The sequence below is a fragment of the Pinus tabuliformis genome, chromosome 5_2 (genome assembly GCF_031772625.1).
Source record: "Pinus tabuliformis cultivar Carrire ecotype Pingquan chromosome 5_2, CPIR1, whole genome shotgun sequence".
Classification (NCBI taxonomy): domain Eukaryota; kingdom Viridiplantae; phylum Streptophyta; class Pinopsida; order Pinales; family Pinaceae; genus Pinus; species Pinus tabuliformis.
The window spans coordinates 488094343-488113089 of record NC_142306.1 but is presented as its reverse complement, the minus strand read 5'-3'; the positions used below and the strand labels follow the sequence as shown (position 1 = coordinate 488113089).

The following is an 18747-nucleotide window of genomic DNA, read 5'->3' as shown; positions in this document are numbered from 1 at the left end:
AATTTCTCAATGGAAAGTGCACTCTACATTGAAAACATTTGCAAATATTTACGATGAACTGTTCAGTTCAAAACTGTAATACAATTCATGGACCATAGAAGATATGAAAAGTGTACTTTCAATAGAATTTACTCACGTATTAAGTCACTTCGTCAATTTACCAATTTCTCATTATAAACACTCTAAATTTAAAAACATTTGCAAATATTTACAATGAAACGTTTAGTTCAAAGTTGCAACACAATTCATGGACACACATCCCAATATAAAATATTCCATATAAAGAGTTTCTAATAATACTAATGTACTGGTTTCAATTGTTTCTCACTTGCATTTGATGCCAACTCCATTGCGTTTAATGGATTTTATGGTTTGCTTGGACAGAGTCAAAAAAAACGGATTCATATTGCAGTGAAGGCTTTCTTTGCAGAACCACTGCTAGAACCCGCAGGAATCACCTTCAGAACATTAAACCTTACAGTCTTGGACAAGGGCCTGCATTGCCCAATTATAACATGATCCCCTTCCTTGACACGGAAACAGGGTGAAATGTGGGCTGGTATGTTCGAATGTCTCTTCTCATACCTCTGATATTTCTTGACAAAATGGAGATAGTCCCTACGGACAATAATTGTCCGTGTCATTTTAGCACTGTAACACGTGCCAGCTAATATACGACCTCTTATTGAAACAGTACCAGTGAATGGGCACTTCTTGTCGATGTAGGTCCCTTGAATAGCTTCTTTGGGGGTCTTAAAGCCAAGACCCACATTCTTCCAAAACCTGTTGCCACCTTTTCCAGGTCGTTTCCCCTTCCCAGACGTCTTAGAACTGAGAAAGACTTTTGGTTGCTTCAGAAAAGCTCTCTCAGTCTGTTCAGCCATGGCTACAGGAATTCAAGACTTCTCACTTCGTATCTTCAACGCCCCAGCCGCTCCTGCCTGAGAATTTCTTCAACATTTACAATAAATGTTCAGTCCAAAACTGTAATACAATTCATGACTGTAATATAATTCATAGACCATAATGTGGATACAAAATTTGCACTGTAATACAATTCATAGACTATAGAAGATTTAAATACAATTAGGAAAAAGTGTAATTTAAATAAAGAACATTTACAATAATTTTACAGTTCAAAACTGTAATACAATTATATACCATAATCTGAATATAAAATTGGCAAACATTTATATAAGACCAAAAATTTTTAATTTATGCTGAGAATCTGAATTTCTATTCTAGGTCGGAGTCGTCAGCAACGACACAAAAAACTAAAATAATTGATGGAACTGCTCGGATAACAATATGGTTTGAAAAACCATTAACCATATTTATTCATTGTTATGCTTTAAATTCCCTTGATCATGTCAAGATCAAGGAAAGGATGTCCAAATCAAAGGAAGGAGTAAGATGATCATATTCTGAATATAACTGAATGGCAAATATTGATCACCATGCACTAGGCCAATGACTGGCTTATTGCTTTTACATATTGTCATTGAATCACTTTATTCCCATTCAATGATCGAGATGTAAAAACAATAAATCAATGATATCACTGGATTACCACATAGTGCTTAATATTTGCCTAAGTGAACCATATAAGAAGCATGTATAAATCTGAACCTGTGGGTTCAGATCACCAACTCGATCAAAGAAGCTATTAAGAATATATAAATAAATCCAAACAAGTATTGTTACTCAAATCTAAACATATTCAATATTACCGATAAAATACAAATATGAGTGACAAAAGAGAGACTAGATTCAAAAACTGATGTATTCAATATTATAGAGTATCCATGCTACATAAACCACCTGTATTTGCTTTTACATATTGTCATTGAATCACTTTATTCCCATTCAATGATCGAGATGTAAAAACAATAAATCAATGATATCACTGGATTACCACATAGTGCTTAATATTTGCCTAAGTGAACCATATAAGAAGCATGTATAAATCTGAACCTGTGGGTTCAGATCACCAACTCGATCAAAGAAGCTATTAAGAATATATAAATAAATCCAAACAAGTATTGTTACTCGAATCTAAACATATTCAATATTACCGATAAAATACAAATATGAGTGACAAAAGAGAGACTAGATTCAAAAACTGATGTATTCAATATTATAGAGTATCCATGCTACATAAACCACCTGTAAAATAGACTCACTGATTTTATTTACAACATAGCATTAAAACCCTAGCTTTCAAATGAAATACAAAATGCACTTCTGAATGAGTAACAATATCAAATAAGCAATTTGAAAAACATAAAAACAAATGCACTTCCGAATGAGTAACAATATCAAGTAAGCAATGTTAAATGTTGTATTGATTAGATCTACCGCTTTTGGCCAGTTTGTTCTATCTTGTTTGAACTACACGCTGAATTACTTGCACAGATCAAACCAAAACCACTATTTCAAATGAACATTTAACAGGAAAACGATCTCCCAAAATTTGGCGCCACACTGAGAAAGTCAGTGAGATACAACATCAGGTATTCATATGAATTGCATCAATGATGTTTGCATTCAGCCGTGTTGTGTGGAGCAAGGACCAGGGAGCAAGGACCATTTCAAACTAAAATTTAAATTTAACAGAAAATATGTCATCATCCTTGTTTTGCAAAATATAGTTCTCCGTCATTCCACTGGCATGCTTAGTCCAACATTGAAAATAAAAATAAAAAAATAAATCCCATCAACACTTCATGTATAGACAAAGGCTTCATAACTACTATTAAAATATAAAAAATAAAATGAATTCCCATTAAGCAGCATAGATCCATCTTAAGTACAGATCTACCCTGAGCCGAGATGGATCAAATTTCTTCACATGCAAACTTTTTTAGAGTGCAAAATGCAATGTGTTATTTTTCATTGTTTAAATTGTATTTTTGAATGCTAAATAGAGTATATATAGGACCAAATAAAAACTTTAAACATAAGAACTTTAATTTTTTTCTATATATAGATATATATGAAGTTGACATCGACATAAATTAGTTAACATAAATCTTCACATAGTTTATTTAAATCTCTTATTGAAATATTTTGGAAAGATTAAGATTTAAACATCTGATTTACACATTTTTTTTCTTCTAATTAGTTTAGAGCATATTCAAATTTTTTAATTATAGCCATCATTATTTTTCTATATAGAATACAATTTTTATTTTTATTTTTTATTTTAAAGGGGCATGGATGGACAAACAAATTTACACATCCCCTCATACTGGGCTGTAGAATGAGCCTCTGGCTCAACAACACATGTATAGAGAACAACATATGTATAGACAACATCATCAAAAAACAAATTAAGAACACATCCTTTCAAATTCTTCCCATGTATTGACTAGAGTGACTTTGAGTGGGCATGTTGACTAGTCTGGGCATATGTTGAAACCATTTATTTGATTGATTACTTGATTGATTTTCATTGCGTAAACATCGTGCAAATTAAGAAATACACTTCGTTGTAAGGTTTACCATTTATTTTGGTAACATTTTTTATGATCCTATGCTTCCATAGAATTCGTAAACAAATGTTTTGCAGGGCTCTGTATTGAAAACCTGGGGCAGGCTGGCCAAACAATTTTCATATAATGGATAAAGTCGTCAATATTGAATGTCCATGCTCTAAATGCATCATTCTTTTTTGAAAGTTCCAGTCCCAAATTTCTGTTCTATCCCCTCACCCAACAACAATCTGTGTTATGAGTTGCAACAGTATGATGTTAATAGATTTCTTGATTCAACCACATTTTATATCATGGTATTACACTCATGAATCTCTTTGATTCAATATTTATCCTCTTAATATCCTCTCAATTATTCATGAATGCAATGCCACTGTGTGAAAAACACTGGAACACGCAAAATTAAGGCAGTTGAGGATCCAGAACTCTGAACAAACCTTGCACTCGAAGCTTCCGGCCACTGTTGTTCAGTGAGCTTGAGAGTCTCTAGAAGTTTGTTCACAAAGACTCTACGGAAGAGCAGGTTAAAATATGCCTGCCGCATGGCTACTAATTCATTTATGAATGCTGGAAGTTGTCAAAAAATATTCACTAGCACGATATGACTTGGTCAGAGGACTGCTTCAAGATCACGTGCTAGGACCAATTTGTTAAGTTCTCATAAGAACAGAAATTACCAGTGATAAAGTTGTAGTTATGTTGTGGGCTCGGAAACTTGGTTAAAACGCTGATAAAACAACTCTAGGGAAGAGCAGGTTAAAATATTCCTGCCGCATGGCTACTAATTCATTTATGAATGCTGGAAGTTGTCAAAAAATATTCAATAGCACAATATGACTTGGTCAGAGGACTGCTTCAAGATCACGTGCTAGGCCCAATTTGTTAAGTTCTCATAAGAACAGAAATTACCAGTGATAAAGTTATGTTGTGGGCTCGGAAACTTGGTTAAAACGCTGATAAAACAAATACTAAGTTAAAACACTGATAAAACCATTAGTAAGTTTTCTTTAGAAAATTTTAATATTGTGGATGACAGCTTCCTCCAAAATTGTGGTGGGCAATGAAAGAGGCCCCAGAGAATATTTGTTATGGCAATCAAAGACTCAAAAATTTTGTGAACAGAGTGAGCAGTACCCTTCCACAATGGTAATGAAGGGTACTGAGTGATGCAGGGGGGCGAGAAAATAGTTGTGATGGCAGTCAAACACTCAAATTTTGTGAACCTCCGATCACAAAATTTGATGACCAATGAGCAGTGACCATTTGTAAAGCCCACCATCATAAGTGAAGTACTTCAGACAAATTTATTATCAACACACTGAGATCACAAATTTTGAAGAACAAAAAGATAATGTGGTAACAGCAATATTAGAAGTCTAGATTGAAATGGTCATTAACTCATTCTTAGCAATCCACAATTACAGACACCTAAAACAGACTTAGCCAAAAGTTAAGATGATGATGTTATCTGTACCAAATACATGTCTAACTTCCCTCGAGAAAATAAAGAACTTTGGGACTTGCAAATAATAATTTCATAGACAACGACATAAAACATTGACCATTAAAAACCAAGTCAAACAAAGAAACCGCAAAAACATATTGTGTCCTCAGCTCTCATAGCTTAACCTTCATCAGTTGCATAAAGTGCCTCCTGAGTAAGCCCGGCCCTAAAATGCAACTTCATTACTCCACAAATCCTATTTGAGAGGAAAATAGGACTTAGCCAAAAGTTAAGATGATGATGTTATATGTACCAAATATATGTCTAACTCCCTCGAGAAAATAAAGAAAACTTTGGGACTTGCAAATAATAATTTCATAGCCAACGACATAAAACATTGACCATTAAAAGCCAAGTCTAACAAAGAAACCTCAAAAGCATATCGTGTCCTCAGCTCTCATAGCTTAGCCTTCATTGGTGGCATCAAGTAAGTGCCTCCTAAGTAAGCCCGTCACTAAAATGCAACTCCATTACTCCACAAATCCTATTTGAGAGGAAAAATGCATTAGTTTAAAATGCAACTCCATTACTCCACAAATCCTATTTGAGAGGAAAAATGCAATGAAACTAATGACAAAACAAGGGCAATGGATAGAGAGGGTTGAGATAGAAAAGGAAAGAACAAGGATATATGAGAATTAGTTAGTAATAGATCCACGGTGGAGTTAAGATCAAGGTTACTTGGGAGTGGGAGCGAAAACAAGGAGCGGAAGCGGGAGCAACATTTTCAGAATCTCTCGGTTTGGGAGCGACATTTTCAGAAGCTCTTCGTTTGGGAGCGATTCCAGGAGTGTTTTTTATATAATACAGTGAAGCACGACTCGCATAAGACCTACAAGTACCCGTGGGTCTGCACAGGTCTTATGCTGGGTCGGGTCACCTGCATAGAACCCGTAGATAAGACCCGGACCTAGCAGGTTGAGCTTGAAACCCGGATACTCGTATGCAACCCGCAGGTAGCCTATTAGACTCTCATCGTACCTGTATAAGACCTGTCGAGCCTCAAAAGGCGCAACCTTCTTCCGAATTTCGATTTTTTTTTACTTTTTGGAAATGAGGTGGAGGGAAAGGGAAATTGGAGGGAAAAAATGCTTTATAAGCACCTCTCTCCCTTCCATTTCTCATTCACTTGTCATTTGAGTGTTTGGCTAATTTTATGAGTGTTGAGCAGTGAAGCTAAAGGAGATTGAAGGGGCTCTTGGATGAGGCTAAAGGAGGCTCAAGGAGCTCTTGGATGAGGCTAACAGAGGCTTCATTGGATCAAACTCAGCTTCAGGTAGACTTTATGAACCTTGTTTGAATGTTTTCCATGTATTCAATGTTTGTAATTTTTTTTATGTTTGGAATTGTTGTGGTTGAGAAACAAGGCCAAAAAAAATTGCAAATTTAAAAGAAAGAAACAAAAAACCAAAATAGAACAAACAAAAAAAGAATACAAATAGAAGAAAAATTAAATAAAATTAAAATTAAAATTAAAATATAAAATTATTAAAAAATAAAACAAATAAACAAAAATCAAAACCAAAAAAAAAAAGATCTTCCAAATTTTGTCACCATGCCACCACAAGGTTCTAGACAGTGTCATGATCCGCCATGGGCACATGGTCAACGAATCATTGCCGATAATGACCACCATCTCAAGTGCAATTATTGTAATGCCACAATGCATGCAAGCATAAACAGGTTGAAATAGCCAAAGTTCCTAGGAATAGTGTGGCATGTTGTCAAAGTTGCCTTGATGAAGTCACTATTGAAATGGCAACTGCTTTGGAATCCATTAAAAAAGAAAGTTCTAAGAGGGCAAGAAGGAAGGATGAGATTGTTGGGATAGGTAGATCTTCATCTCAAAGTGAAACACAGTTTCAAAGTCCAAGTATTCGTAACTCCTCTTCAAGTGTTGTGGCAAACAAGAGTATAACCTCTTCTTTCTTCAGTCCTCGTACAACTCCAAGATCTCAACCAACCTTAAAGAGTTTTAATGAAGAAGAGGAAGGAGACAGATATGGCAGTGACGAGGTTTTGGTACCATAACAATCTTTCATTCACCTATGCAAAGGCTTATTTTTATCCATGGTGGATGCCATTGCAAGTGTTGGCCCTGGATACAAAGCCCCATCTTATAATGCACTTAGGGGGAAAGAGCTAGATGAGGAGCTTGAGTGTGTCAAGGAACAATTGGAAAGCATTAAAAGCTCAGGGAAATTTACAAGGTTGTACAATTATGTCTAATGGGTGGACAGATCAGAGGGGTAGGACAATAATAAATTTTGTTGTAGCTTGCCCTAAAGGAACCATGTTCCTAAAATCCATTGATGCATCTGCAAATGTAAAAGATGCACATTTGATTTTTTCATTGTTCACTGATGTGGTGGAGGAAGTTGGGGTTGCAAATGTTGTCCAAGTAATCACGAACAATGCAACAAACTATGTGGCAGCTGGAAGGTTACTTTGTGCCAAATATCCCACCATTTTTAGGACTCCATGCAGTACCCATTGCATAGACTTGATGCTAGAGGACATTGGTAAGTTGGAGTTGGTGCAAGATGTTGTGCAAGAATGCAAGTAGATTACCAAGTATATTTATAATCATGCTTGGGTGTTGAACCTTATGGGGGAATTCACACTGGGTGAGCTTAGTCCCCAGCTATCACACGGTTTGCTACAAACTTTCTTTCCCTCCAAAGCTTTTTGTATGAGTACCAAGCTTTGAGAAGAATGTTTTGTAGCCAGCAATGGGTATTTTGGAAAGATAACACAAAACCAGAAGCATTGTTTGTGAAAGTATCTGTCTTTGGTGATAGTTTGTGGGACAAAGTCACTGAGATTGTCAGCTTCACTGAGCCCCTTGTGATAGTCTTGAGATTGATGGATTGAGAGAAACCTGCAATGGGATATATTTATGAGGGCATGGACAGGACCAAAGAGGCCATCAAGGCTTTCTATAAGGGAAATGAATCTAAATATCTCCCTTTATGGCAAATTATTGATTCCAGGTGGGACAGGAAACTGCATTCACCATTGCACGCAGTAGGAGCATATCTCAATCCGAGCTTATTCTATAATGAGGGGTCTAGCATTTGAAGAGATCCCGAGGTGATGAGAGGTGTCATGATATGCATTGAGAATATGTCCCCGAATCAAGATATTTAGGACAAAATCAACATACAACGAGATACGTACAAAGAAGCATCTGGCATGTTTGGATTTAGCTCAAACCAACATCTCAAGGACAAGAAAATGCCTTGTAAGAGCAAATTGTTAGAATTTAGCTTGTAATTTTGCAAGTTCTCTTTTATATGTTTGGCATTGCAAACTGATAATCTTTGTTGTTATTTTTTTACAGCTCAATGGTGGATAGATTGTGGTGTTGAGGCACCACAATTACAAGAATTCGCCATCAGAGTTCTAAGTCAACCCTGCAGTGCTTCTTCTTGTGAGCGCAATTGGTCAGTGTTTAAGCATATCCACAGCAAAAAGAAAAACAGGTTGGAGCATGATAGGTTGGAGAAGTTGGTTTTCATCTACTACAACCTTCGAATGCTTTCAAAACAAGTGCAACCAAAGGATACGGATCCAATTTTATTGGATACTATTGATTTAGAGTCTGATTGGCTTGTGGAGGAGGAGGCCCCTGATTCGAGTTGGCTTGATGAAGAGACTGAGGATCTCTCTACTTTGCCATCTCAAATGGACTCCAAATACACCTGCCTCACAGTTGCTTCAGCCTTCCGATGTTATCACTAGCTCCACGAGGGCTTATTGTAGGTGTGGTCACCCACGAGTGATAAGACTCAAGATTGTTATGAGCTAGTCATTTATCATTTATGACATGTATTTGAATTTTGCACTTGTTGACATTTTTTAATTTAATTATGGAATCATGATTCCTTTTCTTATTCAGTATCTAAATGTTTTGCTTACAAAAAACGAATATGTTATGTTGTACTTCTATAGATATGAGATGTTGATATGAATTATTGCATATATTGTGGTTTTTATAACTTATAAGGATTGGAATTGTCATTAGTTTCTTTTTTGTGCTTAAAATTTACCATATTTTAAGTTTTTTTTGTGTTTTAACAAGTCTTATATGAGCCTTATATGGGTCATTCTAGAGTCTTATACGAATCGATGAGTCGATGTCGGGACAAGTCTTATTCGAGTACGAGTCGCGCAACATTGATACAATATATATATATATATATATATATATATATATATATATATATATATTGATGCATATATGTCAACAAAAGAATGTAGAATGATAAATTAGATATTAGAAACATATAAAAATAAAAATTAAACAAATAAAATACAATAACAAAAAAAAAAACATAGATTGAACCATATAACAACAATCATCTAGAATTTATAATCTTCAAAATTCAATATATAACATTTATCATCATTGATCACCAAAGTTGTACTTGTCAACTTTGGTGTAACCATTACAACAAATAATATCTAAAATGAAATGAAATGAAACAACTTTCACGAAGCATCATATTCATAATTCATTACTAATGAGTTATAATTGCCAACTTCAAACTTCAAACTTAAATTGTCATATATGAGTCAATAGTTATAAAAACTACTAGAAACTACAAAAGACAAGTAAATCTATTATCTATTGCTAATGCTTGGGCCTCTTGCCGCCAAGAAAAATGTCTAATTTTTTAGTCTTGTTGGAAAATCAAGATCTTTGTCATTAATATCACCCTCTAAGCATTAATATCCAGAGGTATCTTTGTCATTACCTTTGGATATGTAAAGGGATCTTTGTCATTAATATCACCCTCTAAGCATTAACATAAGATAGAAAACGCATAACATGTCAAGTCGAGATTTTGTTTGAGTGATATGTACATTTTTAGGAGGGTCATGATAGAGGAGTTCGACAACCAATATCACTAACATCAAGGTACATAGAGGGATTGGTGCTCTTGATTAAATATGGGTTCCATACCCTAATACATGACAAAATCCAATGGAAACATTGCAATCCCCCCAATCCTAAAATCCTAAAAAACTGATAAGTCAGCTGGATTTTGAATGAAATCTAAAATTCTACTTTCTCCATTTGAAATCCAATGAAGTCAGAACCACTCACAAATATCTTGAGTCATTTCATGGTAATGTTAAAAATTTAAGTAAAAGGATGAAAATGAAGATTAAGAGAATGTCACTTTTACTTTAAGAATTTAGCATTACCATGAATCGCATATCAATAATAAGGCCATAGACTTGATCTTTGTTTCTTTGAAAAAAAATGCATTTGGAATATTACTACAAAAATATTTGCAAAAAAGACTAAACACTCTCAAAAAACCAGGGAGTGTTTTTTTTATGCCGAGAGCACGCTCCCGACTAGATCCCGAGTCGTTCCCGCCCAAAGCGCAAATTGGGAGCGGGGGCGTGAGAGGAGGGGCATGAGCTCACAACCCTGGTTAAGATGGAAGCAAGGTTTAAAACTAATGATAATGTATAACATAGTGAAGGCATACTGAAGGCAATGTTCGGCCTTTTGGTTAAGAAATCCAGGAGTAAAAGAGGCAAAGCATCGAGCTTAAAAAGAAGGCACAAGAAACCACTCTAATCAATTTACATTTACATCATTGGACAGACAACTTCCAATAGCATCCTTTGCAATGGAACGAAGCATAATGATAGTTGTACAAAGCAACTATTAGTGTTTGTACAAACATGAAGAATGCAGTAACAAAGTTACCCCTAATCAGGAGCAACATAACTAACCATTAAATGCATCCCTAACTGTTAAATGCATCCCTAACTATTAGGGTTTGCACAAGTGTGAAGAATGCAATAACGAACTCACACCCTAAATAAAGAGTAACACCCAACGGCCCTAAATAGGATCACCCCGTACAGGAAGAAATTTACCTACCACAAAGGTCGAACCATTAAGAATGTACACTCACTAGGGTAGCGAAGTTGGACTCTGTGTATGCTCAAAATTGCAAACATAGCACAACATCAACAACATGTGATATTTCACCTTGTTGATACAATTGTGATACCTGTGAAGCATAAGCATCAAATCGGAAAAGATGATGCGACACGCATGAAAATGAGAAGGGCTCAGAGGAACCTCTGAGAAACCCTGGCACCATTATCGCACAGTTATGACCCCCCTTCCATCCTTTTGAGAGATTAGGAAGGAGTTCTTAAGAACTGTGCTACTTAGACATAAAATAAAACATATTTAAAAACAATGAGAAACACAATTTAGATAATAAGATAAGATAATTATATTTCTGTCCAACTATTGACCACAAAGTATGTCAAAGGGACTGTTAAGTACAATGATGTCCATACAATGATAAAGAACCAAACGGTCTCCTATAAAATATAGGATGCATGAATATAAAAGGTACAATGCATGATCATAAAAGATACAATGTATGAAGATCCAGGAGCTAATGGGTCTGGGTCTGAGGATCAGACCCATTTCTCCTAACATCTGCGGTTGAACAAAAATACTGAAGAAAACTCCACAAAGCCTGTTGGCCCGATGAAGGGTCAGTGTAAAGTGCAGATACAATGTATGGAATGCTTTGGCAGAGAAAATCCGAGAGCTAATGGGTCTGAGGATCAGACCCACCTCTCCTAACAACGGAGGTTGAATGAAGAACACTAAAAATACCTCCACAAAGTCAGTTGGCCCGATGAATGGCCGGTGGAAAGTGCGAACTGTCCACTAAATCGTTGTTGGGGGAATTCGTTGTTGGAGAAATTCGCACAACTGAGGTCCGGAGGACCTAGTCGGTCTTGCACTACCGAAGATCTAAGACAGATTTGCTGCTGAAATCTCGCAGGAACGGATATAAGACCAGATTTGCTGCTGAAATCTAGTGTAGCGGGGTGAGGTCACACGGATACTCACTGGGGATGAGGTCCCACGGATACTCACTGATTTAAATGTTAAATTTTGAAGGTAAATGTTAGCGTGAAGGGAGATTGTCCCTTCACGTGGTAAACTAAACCTACGGAGAAAGTAAGAGTAATTGCGGGTTTTAACACTCGGAAACAGAAAATCCATCTCAGGCATATAATACTCCATGTATACTCAAACTACACACATAGCACAACACCAACAACACGCAATAACTCACCCTATTAATACAACTGTGACACATGTGAAGCAGAGCACCATATCGGAACAGCTGATGCTACACGCATGAGAATAAAAGGGCTCAGCGGAACTCCTGAAAAGCCCGAGCACCACTTTCGCATGGTTACGACCCGAATACTTCCCATCCTCTTGAGAGCTTAGGAAGGCACTCTTAATGACTCTGCTACATTGCCATTAGAAAGCATATTTAAAAATACTGGGAAACGCCCATGTAAGACATTTTCAAATATTTCCTAAAGGTTAACTTGTAAGGAGATTCTCCTTTCACTTGGCAAACTAAACCTAGAACTGGTGAATTTAGAATTAACAGCAAGTCAAAATAACTGTAAAAGCCTCAAAATTTTAACACTCAGACATGTAAATCCATCTCAAACATCTAACTGAATCATCACACTTGCTGGACATTACAGAGCTGCCTGATACAAACAAATAATTATTGATGAGGGTAGAACCATGACAAGACACAAAACACAGACAAGAAGATTTGAAACCTGGTATTTCAGGCGGACCTTGAATCCAAACGAGGACGTTCTTAAGACTGCACCCTCGATCTCCAAACAATGACAAGAGATACACCGCTTTATGTAGGCCGGAGCTTTGAAACCCTCGATCTCATAACAATGAGAAGGAATACAACCGCTTATGTAGGCCGGAGCTGTTAAACCCTAGCAACCGTGAACGGATGTCAAAAAGTGATACACCCTTTTATGTAGGCCGAGATCTGAAACCCCAGCTTTATGTTCGAAACCCCGTGAACGGATTCCAATTGCAAACGATGATCTCACTTTTGACGGTTTAGGTGGCACGTTCTATGAAGTTGCAAATCTCATGGGCAACTTTTAAAATTGACATTTTGTTTACAAAAGTGCAACATAAGCTGAGATTTTGGAAAGGTTTTATTAGCCACTACCGTTTAGGGCATCTAATTAGTGATAAAAAATTTCACACTAGGATAATAATTTTAAAATTAGCAATTGTTTTTAATGTTGTTAAGATACACGGAACGAATAGAAAAGTGAGAAGATTTGGGAAGATCGTCTCGCCACCAATAGAGCCTACTATTGAATGCATGCCCATAAGGTCTGCCAAACTTTCCAATGCAAGCGTTAATAGGCATTGTTCACGCCACAAGGTGCCGTTAGCGCAGATTTCTACCAAGGCGCAAGAGTGATCTTTGTCAAGGTCCTAGATCCCAACTACCCATTCCCCAGGCCGCACAATGAGTCATTCCATGAGATTCCACTTAGTCATGGGTGTTGCCTCCCCAATTTTGAAGGAATTACGAACAACTTCTTCATGGGCTGCCATTTTCTTCTCCTTTTGAACGATGACAATATAACAACCCTTGGCGTTAGGGATGAACTCTTCCATGTATTTTACTTCCCACCCAACAGCAGTTGAGTCCCAAACTAGATTAATACCAACTTGGTTGTAGAACGATATATATTGAAAAAACAACTTTAGGATGTAAATTCACTTACCTTTGTGGCTGAAAGAATTAAGATTACAAGATTTTGATGATTCAATTAACTCTATAACTGGAATGTCTATAATTTACTTAGTTCTTGCTTTGATGATCAACTCTGTAACTCTGACATCTACATCAGAGGATTTTGGATTGTTTTCTTTATTTAAATCACTATATGAACTAGCACGTATTATGGTGATATGTACCTATAAAATGAATTCCACAGGCCTGAAGTTAGAATAGAACCAAAGTATCTTGTAACATGTATTCCCTACGAGGTCGGAACAACATAGTAGGTTTTTAATTTTATAGCTTGTAGGTCGGTCGGGGTTATTTCTTTCATCGCTTGGTATGTACTAAACTCAATAAGAAGGACCAACACCGATGATTATGGAAACAATGTCGAAAGCAAACGAGTCATTGCTAGGAAATTCATGCTTTGTAAACCTCCCATGGAGTTACGACTCACTTCTTTCCTTGGTTGTGCCCGAAATCTTCCGCAATATTGGGTGTTCCACATCGAGTTTAAGGTTCTCTCCAGCATTGATTTCACCATAAGAGCCGAGTATATCTATAATTTGAGTCCCACATTTTCGTTTATCTTAATTAGGGTTGAGTCACTTTATCTCAATGAATTGGGTTGGGACTGAAGAAAACGTTACCTCCTCCAGTAAAAACTCTTTGGAAATGTGCAGGTTGTATAGACTGGCCTCCATTTCTTTCGTTGAGATCAATATGAACGGTATTTATAGAGGGAGATAGAAAATATATACAGATGCAAATTCAAAGGCAATGACAAGTTGCAATGGATCCTCTACAACAATGGTAGTATAGTCCATAAAACAACCGGTGATCCTAGTCTCAATGAATCCACCAAGTTGTAGTTTGATTCCAACTCCTTTGAAACCCGTGTCTTTGTTACGATAGTGGATTCTCGTGAATATATTGGCCTCCCCGCTCACCACAATCCCCATAGCAGCCGAAAAGATGAGGACATCTGTTACAGTGTTGTCGTTGCTTATGAGACTTATGCCCACATCTTTGAAGTCCTCATATGGGCTTCCACAGGAGGTAATGTGTTTCCCAAGGAATGAATTTCAGATGAATTTCTTGTGTCTGCCCTGAACTATAATGCCAACGGACATGAAATGCTAGATATAGCAATTTTCTCATGGAATTTGTGACTAGAATCTCCTCACGTCAAAAATTTGCATCTGACATCAAATCTCGCAAAGTAATGTCTTCGTATGAGGCAATATGATGGAAATTGTACTTCGCAGTGGTCGCAAGCTCAGCGCCATGGAGGGTTGTATTGAGCTTCACATCAGTGGAGGAGCATAGCTCGATCAAGTAACGATTAGTTGGGAAATCTTTAGAAGTCTGCAACATTCTTCCATGAATCTGTCCACATGGAATTAATTAGTAATTTGTGTCATGATACCTGCAATTTATTCAATAGTAACATAAGGGTTTAATTTCATTTGATTACCAAAACATTGTCACCTCCACTTGCAAGCACCTGCAAAGGTTAACTGATGAGGTAATTTCCTCCTTCAAGATGAATCTCGATGCCTTCGAGGTCGCGTACACCAGACATTGTGTGCTCTCTCGTGGCTGCATTGAAGGCCTTGTTGATCTTAGCCAAGAGGACCTTCGTGTTGTCCATGGTTCTGGTGGGATCGGCACCATAGTTTGTAACATAGAATAAGCAACCATTCGATGGGACCTGTGCAACACCAACAAACAAAACAGTCAAGAAAAACTCATATCGTTGCTCAAATTGCAACAACAAAAAAACAGTATCTCCATTAATTACATTGTCATTGTCATTCCTGAGCGATACAGCTAGCGATCGAGGCTGCTTTGAGTGAACAGCCGAAAACCACTCTGCTTCAATTCGATTGAAATACGTCGAAACATTGACAACCTGAGAATCTGAACTCTCCACAGTGAATTTCGAAAGGTATCTAAAGCAAGCACCAGGCTTGCATGATCTAAAAATCCTGTGACCATCCACTTGTGATAAATCCTTAAGAAACGCAATCACAGCCAAGATCAAAAGAATCTTAAGGGCTTCCATATCTTCGTTCACAGGCTGAGACTTGCCCTCCTAATATGCGTTATAAAAAATAAATGCAGGGCTTATGATGGCTTTATGTCTCAGAGAATATTTCCACCGAGGCCCATTTTCAGAAGTTGCCTCTCTGGTTTTTTTACTTTTCATAAGTTGTTTCGTTCTGAAGGTTGTATGTAATCTGAAATTGTATTAGGTGATTTCTTCAACTTTTCTAAAATCAAATAAAACATAAAGTAGGACCGTGTTGACGCTTTGCAAAGTAAAACTAGGTCTTGAAACAAATAGGTTTTCAATATCTCTTCAAGTCATGAATTAGTCTTCATATGTAACTTAACATAATGAACATAACAACACATAATCCATGCAGACATAATGAAGAGCAAGACAAAAGTTTTGTTGATGGAGTTCACCCCTTTGGGTTACATCTCTAGGCCTGTCAACATGACTAGACCACTCATATATTTAGTATCAAATGAAGTACATAAGCGTTTGTTGTAGGTAAATATGTGGTTATTAACCCTGCAAGGAAATGTTCTCCTACAAAGAACTCTTGCAAACAACAGCAACTCAAAGCATATCCTACAAAGTTGACATACTTCAACTAAAATGAACTAAAAGAGCATGTGAACACTTCAATTCCACATTGAAGCACATAAAAAAAACTTCATGTTAAGAGAAGTTGAACCTGAGTTGAACCCTGCTCGTTACAACTGCTGCAATAGCCTTTTGGAAATGAGAATACCCCTACAAGGTCTTCTCCATGCCAAAATACCTTCTAGAACCACGTTCAAACATTTACTAATCCATACACTTTTAGTCTCAAACCTGCAAAAAAACTCTATAGATGTGCTCAAGTTAGAAATTAGAGGTTACCAATGGATTCAGAACATCAAAAAACCCTTAAGTGGACTCTTTCTAAGCTCAATTTGGATAAAAACTCCAAAAGCTATGAGCTCCCAAGCTCTCTCGCAAATTTCATTGTTAACCATCCTTCAAATTCGACCTTTTATATATCAGTTCACTAACGGAGTGACAATTTCACTGCCCGCCGGTGCATTCTATTGGATAGTTAATTTAGCCTGAGACCCTTTACTCCAAAAAAAACGGCCACATGGGCCACATAGGGGCGAGGACTAGGCCTTAATGACTACCCCCGTTGGTTAAGCCCCTTAACATGAGCTGAAGGTTCTATGGGTTCCATAGAACCTGAGGTTGGTCCCCAAAACTCCGCACCCACCTACCAGCTCCTCGCGTCGTCGACATGTGGTTCTATGGGTGTGCTCATGACCAAGGGCTAGCCCCTACCCTGTAGCACCTTTTCCGCAGCACTCCGATTTGTTGTTGGTGGTGTTGGGTTGTGTTATATTCTTTCCACAACTAACCTACGTAGTTAACCGAGGGGTTAGAGGGGGCCGGAGCCCCCCCTTCGTTGCGCCGATTATGTAGTGGGGGGGTAGCAGCCCCCCTTATTTGGGGGGTTTGCCCGGGAAAAAAATTTTTGGACCCTATATTAGGTTGGGCAAACCTACCTATGGTTTTCAGTCCATGTTTTTGGACACAATGGTTTTTGGTCCATGGTATTGGATGCTTCAGCATGTATAAATATGTATTGTAACATTGAAAGGAAAATAATGAAAAATCGAGCTGGTAGTCCCGGTTTTAGGATCCAAGGGAAAATCTCTGTGTATATGTGTTATGCTCTCGCATTGTTTATTTTCTGTGTTTTAGAATTCGTATGCAGGTAATTTCTATATGGGGTTAAAACCTACATTTGGTATCAGAGTTTGTTTTGGCTTCAAGGGGACACCTTTATCGCTGATGGGTTTCGCTTGGGCCTGTGGTAGACCCTGTTCAGTGGGAGATCTACGAGATCGATTCTGGTGAAAGAAAATGGCGAGCGGTGGAAAGATAGAGATCGAGAAATTTAATGGTCAGAGTTTTGAGTTATGGAAACTCAAAATGGAGGATCTGTTAGTGGATAAAGATCAGTGGATCGCGGTAGATCCAGGTACTAAACCAACGGGAGTGTCCGATAAAGAATGGAAGAAGTTGGATTGGAAGGCAAAGAGCACAATACGATTGTGTGTCTCAGATTCAATATTATTGAATGTATCAGGGGAAGCTACGGCAAAGGCTTTGTGGGACAAGTTAGGGACTTTGTATCAATCTAAGTCTCTGGTGAATAAACTATTCCTACAGAAAAAGCTATATAACCTGAGGATGAAAGATGGAGACTCGGTGATAGAGCATTTGAATGCATTTAATATTGTGGTAAGTCAGTTATTATCTGTCGATATTAAAATTTCAGATGAAGATAAGTGCATCAGTTTGTTGTGTTCTCTACCATATTCGTGGGATAGTCTGGTTATTGCAATAGGTAGCAATGCAACTACCTTGCAGTTTGATGAAATAGTCTCATCTTTGTTGATGGAGGAGATGAGACGGAAGAATATGAAGAGCCAGAATGGTGATGCCTTGTCTGTATGAGAACGGTCCCAGAACATAAACAAAAATAAGTCATTGAGTGGGAGATCTAAATCTAGAGGGAGATCCAAATCTCCAGGAAAACCTGTAAAGGTGGTTTGCTGGAAATGCAGAAAGGAAGGGCACTACAAAAGGGATTGTAAATCTAAAGCTCCTGACAAAGGAAAGAGATCTAATGATGCTCCTTCTGCAGAGGCAAAAACCGCCTCAGATGAAGGTGGGGATGTGTACTTGGCTTCTTCAAGTACACATGTAGATCATGAGGCATGGTTGATTGGCTCAGGTGCATCCTTTCACTTCACTTCCCATAGAGAGTGGTTCTGTGAGTATGAGAAATATGATGGTGGTGATGTCTTCTTGGGGGATGACAGGAAGGCTAGAATCGTTGGTTGCGGAAAAGTAAAGTTGAAGTTGCAAGGTGGAAGGGTTAGAACACTTCCGGGTGTTCTACATATTCCTACATTAGCCAGAAATCTAATTTCTGTAAGCAAGCTGGATGATGCAGGTGTAAAAACAATGTTCGAGAAAGATACCTGCAAGATGGTTCGAGGAGCATTGGTATTG

The 18747-nt window shown here is 37.5% G+C and overlaps 1 non-coding gene and 1 pseudogene across 5 annotated transcripts; both read right to left on the bottom strand.

Annotated features, from left to right (window-relative positions):
* Nucleotides 1-258: 258 nt before the first annotated feature.
* On the bottom strand, nt 259-12906 carry LOC149159826 (small ribosomal subunit protein uS17z pseudogene; annotated as a pseudogene). 4 transcript variants are annotated; one of them, XR_016261768.1, is made up of 2 exons: nt 12646-12906; nt 259-951 (listed from the first exon to the last, which is right to left on the bottom strand). The product of XR_016261768.1 is annotated as a small ribosomal subunit protein uS17z pseudogene, transcript variant X3 (transcript). The 4 variants fall into 4 exon arrangements; XR_016261769.1 differs by having other exon boundaries at nt 12664-12906; XR_016261767.1 differs by having other exon boundaries at nt 259-941; nt 12646-12905.
* On the bottom strand, nt 12459-12557 carry LOC149159827 (small nucleolar RNA Z266). The gene has a single exon (XR_016262160.1). It is a non-coding gene; the product is annotated as a small nucleolar RNA Z266 (small nucleolar RNA).
* Nucleotides 12907-18747: the final 5841 nt, after the last annotated feature.